At 39.1% G+C, this 10,396-nt stretch overlaps 1 pseudogene; it reads right to left on the minus strand.

The window, feature by feature from the left end:
* Window positions 1–4,637: 4,637 nt before the first annotated feature.
* LOC136377083 (T-complex protein 1 subunit zeta-like) lies at window positions 4,638–8,905 on the minus strand (annotated as a pseudogene).
* Between the last annotated feature and the right edge of the window lie 1,491 nt (window positions 8,906–10,396).

Genomic DNA, 10,396 nt, shown 5'->3' on the forward strand with positions numbered 1-10,396 from the left:
GAAAAGACAACCCACTGAATGGGAGAACATATTCATCAATGATACATCTGATCAGGGTTTAATATTCAAGATTTTTAAAGAACTTATAAAACAACACCAAGAAGATAAACAATTTATTTTAAAAATAGGCAAAAACCTAAATAGACACTTCTCCAAAGAGGACACAAATGGACAATAGATATGAAAAGATGCTCAGCACAACTAACCATCAGAGAAATACAAATTAAAACCATAATGAGATATTACCTCATACCTATCAGAATGGCAATTATTAATAAATCAACAAAAGACAAGTGTTGATGAGCATGTGGAGAAAAGGGAACCCTTGTGCACTGTTTGTGGGAATGCAGACTGGTGCAGCCACCACGGAAGGTAGAATGGAGTTATCTCAAAACATTAAAAGTGTAATTGCCTTATGGCCAAGCAATTCCACTTCTGGAAATATAGCTGAAAAAACCTGAAACACTGATTTGAAAGAATATATGCACCCCTATGTCCATTGCAGCACTATTTATAATATCTAAGATCGGGGAACATCCCAAGTGCCCATCAGTAGATGAGTGGATAAAAAAGCTGTGGTATATTTATATAACGAAATACTACTTTGCTGTTAAAAAGAAGGCAACCTTACCTTTTGCAACAGTGTGGATGGTCCTGAAGAGCGTTATGCTAAGTGAAATAAGCCAGTCAGAAAAAAACAAGTACTATATGATTTCACTTATATGTGTAATCTAATGAACAAAATAAACTAACAAAAAAAATAGATTTATAGATAGAGAGCAGATTGACAGCTGTCAGAGGGGAGGGAGGTTGGGGGCTAGGTGAAGAAGATAAAGGGAATAAGCAAAAAAAAAAATAGAGATCAAAATTCTTAGACACAGACAACAGTGTGGTGATTGCCACAGGAAAAGACAGATGGAGAGAGAGAGAGAAGTGTGTAGAGGGAGGATCAATCACCACGGAAGGAGACTTGACTTGGATGGTGAACACACACTATGGTACACAGATGATGTGTTACAGAGCTGTACACCTGACACTATATTATTTTATCAACCAATGTCACTCTAATAAATTCGATTAAAACAAAGCAAAACAAAAGGAACTCTACAGTGATTAACCAACCTTTATAAAGTCAGTACTCCTAAGCAAAAAACTTGGAGTACTGGGAAAGAGGTAGATTCATTGGATTAAATTCGTGGGACTTTTAAGAAGGAAACATACTGAATTGAGGTGATTAAAACAACACAAATAACTGGTAGAGCTCTGAGAGGTCAAAATTTGCATAATTGAAGATCTCACTTATGTGGGAAAGATGGGAAAGAGATTTTGCTCATCCTGGCCCCTGAAAAGGCCATGACACAGAGTAACCAAAGTCAGAAATAAAGTTGCAAACACAGTTAAGTTGTCCACAGGATGGAGCACAGGATCTCAGAGATTTTTAACAGTTGTGTGGATGGGAGTTCGGAGGCTTCAATAATTTCATTTATTTTCAGGATTTATAAAGTTAAGTCAGGAGGCTAAATACTAATACTTCACTTCCTCACCCATTTATTAATTTATTCACTTAGCAAATATTTATTTATAGACCCTTATCAGCACTGCCCATGCTCTCAAAGATCTGTCAACCCAAAATTGCAAAGGGGAGATCAAACCAGAAAGCTGTGGTAGATAGAATACTGGCCCCTCCAAAGATACCTACATCTTAATCTCCAGAACCTATATATAAATGTAACATTATATGGTAAGGAGAATGGGAATTAAGTGAAAATAAAATTAGGTGACCTTAAAATAGAAATATTATCTTGGATTATTTAGGTGGGCTTAAGGTAATCACAAGGGTTCTTAAGAGGGAGGCAGCCTGACCAGGTGGTGGCGCAGTGGATAGAGCGTCGGACTGGGATGCGGAAGGACCCAGGTTCGAGACCCCGAGGTCGCCAGCTTGAGCGCGGGCTCATCTGGCTTGAGCAAAGAGCTCACCAGCTTGGACCCAAGGTCGCTGGCTCCTGCAGGGGGTTACTTGGTCTGCTGAAGGACCCACGGTCAAGGCACATGTGAGAAAGCAATCAATGAACAACTAAGAAGTCGCAACGCGCAACGAGAAACTGATGATTGATGCTTCTCATCTCTCTCTGTTCCTGTCTGTCTTTCCCTATCTCTGCCTCTGTAAAAAAAAAAAAAAAAAAAGAGGGAGGCAGAAGAGTCGATGTCAGGGTTAACGCTGTGTGAGAGAGTCAACTGGCCATGCTAGCTTTGAAGGTGGAAGGGGTATGAGCCATAGAATACAGGTGACCTCTAGAACCGGGAAAATCAGGGAAACAGGTTCTCCGGTAGCTCCTCTAGAATGAATGCAGCCTGCAGATACTTTAATTTTAGCCCCATGAGTTCTATGCTGGACTTCTGGCCTCCAGAACAGTGGATAATAATTTTGTGTTATAGTAAGCCACTAAGTTAGTGTTATACTGTGGCAACCATAGGAAACTGATACAGATGCCAAGGCGTGAGTCAGGGAGGCACACCAAGATGACAGCAATGAGGGGAGCAGAAAATATCACAAGAGAAGCCAATGTTTCTCTTGGAAAAGAAAGTTCACTGTCAATTTTTATTTGTACTTCTTAAGAAAATTTTTCTCACTTGTGTCACCAGTCTCAAGGTGACAGATTCTAAAGCTAATAGTTTGCATAGTATTTTCTCAGGAATATGTTAGCCAACTGTGAAGGAAGCTAGGGTCATTTTCTTGACAGTGCATTAAAGGGTGAGGTGGGTGGGTAGAAAACAATGTAAAGTGGGAAAGGACAGCTTTTTTCCCCCCAAATAATCTAATTTATTGTCTCTAAACTTGTTTATTCTGCTCTTTCCAAGCCATAATTCCAAAACTTTATACCTGCAGACTTCTGGGGCTTAGACTAAAACAAGAGTTGTGCTATGAATAGCTGTTCTTATCATAATTTTTTGTCCGACTGAGCCCTCCCTACTTGCTACTCCAGGACCACCCACTGGGCAGAGAATATACAACCCATCAGGAAATTCCCCTTGCCCACCTTGGACGGAAGAGCTGCCAAGGCTGATTGTTGCCTGGAATGCCATTTCCTCCTGGCCCTTTCAATATTCTTGTTAGGCTGTTCCTATAATCACGGCCAATCTGCAAAAAATTATAGATGAATTTTTGTGAAGGACTGAACTTGCCTACCTTGTTTTGTGTTGTTCATTGTTGGGGAGGAAGGGGGATTGTGCCTGTTGCTCACAATTTGTGTTCATTTATTGGAGGCTGTTAGTTTAGATTCATCCCCCTCATTCATGATTCTGGCTTGGTTATGCGTGTGCAGTCAGGGCTTAGCATTAAACGATCTTCTTTGTTCAGCTTTGGATCACTGTCTCTGCTTGCAAATTATTTTTTACAATGACTCCTTCTCTCTCAATCTCTCTCTCTCTCTCTCTCTCTCTCACACACACACACACACACACACACATGCGCGCACACACACACACACACACACACACACACACACACACACACACACTTTTCCATTGCCAAATTCAGAACCCTTTAATACCTTTTCCAAGTTCAGGGCTGTATTTTATTTTGTTTCCTGATCATCATCACCCAGCTATTGTACTGCTAAACAAAGTAAATTGTTAGAGGAAGACATAGATCCTATGTCTGGGTTTTAACAGAGCATGGTTTCCTCATTTTGTCTCTATTGAAATTCTGGGCTGAATAATTACTTGTTTTTCGGGGGCTGTCCTGACCTTTGTAGAATGTTTAAGTAGCATCCCCAGCCTCTACCCTCTAGATGTCAGTAGCAACACCCTGCGGCAATTAAAATTGTCTCCAGATATTGCCAAATGTTCCCCAAAGGACATTGGCTTCTGGGTGAGAACCACTAGAGTAGAGAGATCATACACACCCAACTTCCAGCAACTTGTTAAGACAGCCTCAAAAGTAGTGAGCAGGCTCAGCTGTTCACCCAGCTGTATGTACCACCTGTGACCAATTACTTTGACAAGATTATTAAATTACAGGCTTGGGCATGCAGCCTCAGCTATAGGCAAATGTATGCACTCTGTGGGTTGGCTCCACTGGTTAGATTGGGTTACACACATTCTGCTTTGCTTTGCTCTTCAACTGCTTGAAGGCAGCTCAGTTACTTGCTAACTGATAGTGATGACAGTTTGAACCTATATGACCCCAAGGTGGTTGAGTGAGTTAAATAGAAATGAGCATTATCACTTTCACCTAAATTATTATTGTTGTTGCTGGTGTTATTTTCTTTTAGTTCCAAAATTTGGGGAATGACATGAAATTTTTAAAATTTTGTTTTTCAAAAGATATTTAATAAGGCAGATAACATATACTTTTCTGACATGTACTTTTATATCATGGAAGCTAAAGCAAAACATCCTGTGTCAGGTGAAAATGGCCTGCTTTATATGTCTACATTAAAGGCAATTAAAAAAATACTGCAATTGTAATTTCAAACTTGGGAACATGAAGAGGTGTCAGAGTTCTCTCCTTTCTTCATATGGGAAAAGAAAATTCCTTTGAATATCATTTGAAGCTAGCATAAAAATTCCATAGCTGTATTCTTAGGATCACTCTAGAGTATTTATGATTCAGATGAGGAAAGGGAAGCTTCAATTCAACCTTTTAGAGAAGACTCTCTAGGTCGCTTAATGTCACTAACCAGGGGAGTGTTGGGGGCAGTCACAGTGCAGGAGTGAAGAAGCAGTTTCATTACACAACAGTTGTTTCATATGCCTACTTCTGCGGCTACCATTGGCTCACCTATGTTCAAGTTCATACCCACAAGTTGACCTGATTCCAAATGTTCTGATTGACCTTTAACTAGTGTTTCTTGAAGATGAAAACCAGAATTCTGAGCAAGAACCTTGGGAATAGTGAGCAACGCATCAGCAAATGCTTGAACTCTAAGTTGGGCCCTGTACTTTGCACTGGGCTTATATTTAATTGGGGCTTATGCCATTGCCACTTCCACTGCACCAGCACAACCATCATCAAGCCATCTCTTATTGCAGCTTTAATTTGATGTGTGCAATTTGGTCCATTGACTTATTACACTGGGGAACAAAATTTTTGTTGCATCCACAAAAACACTTGTTCTTACCTAATTCAAGTGTGCTGATCTCAAATCTGACATTAATTTTTCTCTGTGGCTATAGTTTTTCTGCAATTCAAGATTTTAGGTTTCATCTTATTGTAAAATTTTCAACATTTAGTTTAACATAATGAAGTAGAATGTCTTCTTGGGCATCAATTTGTGAAAATATAATAATTTATATAATGCAGTAAATACACTAATACGCTAAAAGATATGGTTGCATCAGAATTTGTATACAATTTCAAAATAGAACATATTAAAACAGTTATTTTAATCATAAAAATTTGCACAAAACTTATTTAAATTCAATTCAGGCAAAAATTTGTGTTTGTAGCTCTGGCGTTTGTGTACTTATTGAGGACAATCTCATTTGATGCTCCAGCAGTAGTCTGCTCATCACTAACAGCTCCAAGATTTTCAGGAAACGTATAAAGGTGACTGTTCAGGAATTGAATCTTAATGCTCAAGTTACATCCAATGTTGTGGAAAGCCAACAGCATCCTTTGAACCAAAAGTTCATAGTTTTCTGCTTTTTTGTTGCCAAGGAAGATCTTTGTAACTGCCACAAAAGACTGCCATGCTGCTTTATCCTCCTTATTCATCTTCCTAGCAAATTCTTTCTCACATATGAGGGTTTGAATTTGAGGTCCATCAAATATACCTGTTTTTATCTTCTTGAAAGACAAGGCAGGAAAAACAGAAATACTATGTTGAAAGCATTCACTTTCAAAGCCTGAACAAACTGCTTCATTAAGCCAAGTTTGATGTGAAGTGGGGGAAAAATGATCCTGTCTCGATTAACTACAGGTTCATTCACAATATTTTGCATCCCTACTTCCAGAGCTTTTGGCCACTCCTTCTGTGTCCAGTGTTTCTCCCAAGCTCAGCTGTCCCATAAACACAGAAAGCAAGGATACTTCATAAAACCTCTCTGTTGTCCTAGCAGGAAATTTACCATTTTAAGATCCACACAAATGATCCAGTTACACTCCTCATACTTTAGAAAGTTGAGGACAATTTTTATGTCATTATAATCTTCTCACAGATGAGTTGAATAACCAATTGGAACCGCTGCATAAACATTACCGTTGTGTAGGAGAACACATTTCAGACTCTGTTTAGAGCTGGCAAGAAATAGCCACCATTCTGTTGGACTGTAAGTGGTAACACCTAGCTGGCCTAGAAGACTGCTGATATCATGACAGTAAACAAAGTGTTTGTCTTCGGAAAAAAAGTCCACAAAAATTTGTTCACGCTTCCTGAAATGGGATACTTTAGCTGACCAGTGAAGTACATTCTTTTCTTGAAGCCTGGAGGCTAATAACTCAGCTGCTTTCTTTGATAGGCCCAAATCTCTTACTAAGTCATTCAATTCGGGTTGGCTAAACTACTGAGGGGTTAATGACTGCTTGGCATCAGAAGAAGACCCTTCAGATTCTACAACCATTTCTTCATGCATCTTATCAAAATACACTTAATCACCATGTTCACTTTCTTCATCCTTAGAAAAAAATAAAACCATTGAAAATTGGAAACAGGAGTGTCTCAGAGTGTGGGATAGGTCGTATTGCTGAAGGAATATTAGGATATGCGATCATATGCCATTTTTTCTTGCCGATGCCCTTTGTATGGATCAGACAGAAATAACAGTCACTGCTGTGGTCCTTAGGTTTATGCCAAACCATGGGAATACCAAAAGGCATTCCTTTGCATTTTTCTTTTGTCCAGTCATGAAGCATTTCCTCACAATTATGACATAATATATGAGGAGCCTGATTCTTGTCTTGATCACCAAGGGGAACTTGAAAATAGGCAATATATGCACGTGTCACAAATGATGAAATATTGGGCCTTTGACGTTGAAGTGTGTAACAGCTACATATATAACAGAAGGTGTCAGGACTATTCTTACATTTACGCCTACTCAAAGAAGCCATGATTCAATCTTAAAACAAAATAAGAGGGTGTTTTTATCAGATAATAAATTTTTACATTTAAAAACAACTACAATTATGTAAAAGTGATGTTTGTAAAACATTAATTGTCTTGTGGTTATGTTCAATCCAAGAGTCGTTGTCCTTTAACTCCAATTTAAAAACCAGTGCATGCCATTAACTATAACAAAAAGAAATTAAAATTGCATAAAAACTAGAGCATGCACCAAAAATCATATTTCAGATTTGGAATCAGCAATGCAGAAATATATAGAAAAAGTTCTAAAACCTCATGCAACAGGAAATTTAAAAAAATTGTTCCCCAGTGTAATGTGACAGAGTGATGATTGTTACATTTCTCAATAAAAAAGAACTTCTCTCCTCCCACCATATACTCATAGCCAAGTCCTACATGTCCCAAACAATCAGAATTCAGGTCATCAAAATAATTTAGAGCTACTCCACCATGCGTAAGAATCAGCCTTTCCATATTTATCCTTTTATCTCTATACAGAGGTACTATGACTTTTTTGCAATAGCATCTAAGGAAAATGGGTCAAATCCCTTTTGATTAATAACAACAAATCTTTTATCTAAATCACCACAGACTTCTTTTTTGCAGTTCTGGTTTTTGTTTTGTTTTGTTTTGTTTGTTTTGTTTTTTTTTTTTTTTGTATTTTTCTGAAGCTTGAAACGGGGAGAGACATTCGGACAGACTCCCACATGTGCCCGACCGGGATCCACCCGGCACGCCCACCAGGGGCGACACTCTGCCCACCAGGGGGCGATGCTCTGCCCCTCCGGGGCGCCGCTCTGCCGCGACCAGAGCCACTCTAGCGCCTGGGGCAGAGGCCAAGGAGCCATTCCCAGCACCCGGGCCATCTTTGCTCCAATGGAGCCTTGGCTGCGGGAGGGGAAGAGAGAGACAGAGAGGAAGGAGGGGGGGGTGGAGAAGCAAATGGGCGCTTCTCCTATGTGCCCTGGCTGGGAATCGAACCCGGGTCCCCCGCATGCCAGGCCTATGCTCTACCGCTGAGCCAACCAGCCAGGGCCAGTTCTGTTATTTTTTAACTCTATCTTCAATTAATTTTATTTCATCTTTTCCTAGTTTTTCTTTTCTGTGTATACACACACACACACACACACACACACACAAAGGTCAGAATTCACTTCTGTTTTTTCACATTCTAATGACAAATTGCATGTGAGGATGTATACATTTTACTCTTTTTTTTTTCTTTCATACCAGGATGCCATGTCCCATGGTCCAAAACAAGAACTCAGATTAAGCTTGTATCTGTTCAGATTAATGCTTCATTTCCATGATATCAACCATGAAGAGGTCAATATGTTTATCTTGTTTTGTAACAGCCTTAACAGAGTCAACTACAGCCTCTGTTAAGATAGCAGCAAGTTCAGCATGAACTTGAATACTCAGAGATATTCTGGCCACATCTGTGAGTGTTTTCCTGTCTGTTCTTTGTTTACTTAGACTTGTCCCAAAAACTGAAGTGTCATTTCCTTTGTAGCTTCAAATCCTTCTGTTATTATTAACCAATGATATGGACATTGGAGCAGACACCATCACCAGTTATGTCATCCTGAGCTGTTGCTTTTTTTGGCTATTAAGGAGGCTGTTGGGTGTTGAATTTGTATTTCATGGGGAAGCACATTGCCATCTTTGGTAAGCTTGATATCTCTGGCACCAGAAACAAACATCTTCATGGTGCCTGTAGACCACAAGTTGGTCCTCAGCATGTCCTATATCCCTTTACCTGTGCTGACATTGGCTGCCAATGCTGCCTGAGCTTGGGCCACCTTGGCTTTGGGGTTCAGGGTCTTCATGGCCACCATAGCTGAACCAGCAGGAGAGGAAGAGACCTACCATGAAGAATGCTTAAAGCTGGTTCAGCAACATAAAATTTTATTGACTTCTCTTTAAGTAACTATAGATCTTCCTTTTCACTGGCCTCTACATGTCTTGATTGCCTCTTCAATAGAACATATCCAAACCCAAGTTTCTCATCCTTCATTTCTCAAACACCATTTAAAAAAAAACTTTCTATTAGTTCTTCCTGTTACCTAGCTTTGTAACAACAGTATACACACGAGAAATGCCAAGGCTAGAATTGAAATATGCCTAATTCAGTTATTTTCTTTCAAGTCTTTCAACATACAATTATCAGATTACCTTTTCTAAATCAATAATTGAATTAAAAACTTCATTCAAAAACATGAAATGTCTCCATTAACTATGGAGTACAAATTTTATAGCTCTGCATTTAGAGTTTTCCCAATATTTACCTTCATCCAATATTTTTCTTTTTCCTTTCTTCTTCATTTCTTCCTTCCTTCCACCTATTCTCCAATATTCTCCCAACCAATTATTTCTTGAAATGTAGTCCCTGGTTCATCTGAGGAAGAATCAATAAAGTTATTATGTAATGTACAGATTTCTAGACCTACTCCCAGAATTTGTAGGGATAGGACATTAATATCCCCCAAAGCTGGCATTTCGTCTTAAGATTCAGCTCAGACTAACTTCTCTCTTATCACATTCTAACTTGGAGGAGAAAGAAGAGGAGATGAAGGTAGAGAATGACTATCATTTTTGTGCCAGGAACTGCTCTAGTCACTTTACATTGATTATTTCAGTACATCTTTGCAATATCATTACTTACTTTACATAGTGAGACTTAAAAAGGTTTCTTTACTTGCCCATAGTTACACCTAGTAAGTAGGGAAGCTTCTCACCAGAAGTCCACAAAGTTAAAACTGAGCTGGAACTTGCTCAGACGCCATTCTGATGCCTCCTTATTCATACTTGTCTTATTACACACTTGTCTTATACCTGTTACTGAGTAAACTCTTTGTGTACAAGTCCTTGATAAAATGGTTCCTTGGAAAAAACAGTAGACTTCATGTCAAACCAATCTCTGCTTGAATTCTGGCCTTGGCATTTCTTGGCTTCTTCTAGTTGGTCCTAGGGTATGACCATCTGCCTCTGGTTCAGAACACAGCCAGGTAATAGGAAGAAGGGGCGAAGATGAAAGGTGCAGAAAGCAAGCACCTGCTGACTTTCAAACAGATACCTGAAAACCATGTTGCACCCTTCTGCTTACATCCAATAACCTAGTTCTATAACTAACCTAGCTTTGAGGGAAGTTGGAGCTAATTTCTTTATCTATGTGGCCTTGAGCCCAACTAAAAATAAGAGAATAGATTTGGAGAGCTTTCTATGCCATCCAATGATAATGGACATTTAATTTATTAACTCTGCATTCTTTTTTTCTAGTTACAATACCTTGTTTTGCCTCTGGGCACCATCCTTTTCCATCTCACAAT

The sequence above is a fragment of the Saccopteryx leptura genome, chromosome 6 (assembly GCF_036850995.1).
Source record: "Saccopteryx leptura isolate mSacLep1 chromosome 6, mSacLep1_pri_phased_curated, whole genome shotgun sequence".
In the NCBI taxonomy this organism is placed as follows: Eukaryota; Metazoa; Chordata; class Mammalia; order Chiroptera; family Emballonuridae; genus Saccopteryx; species Saccopteryx leptura.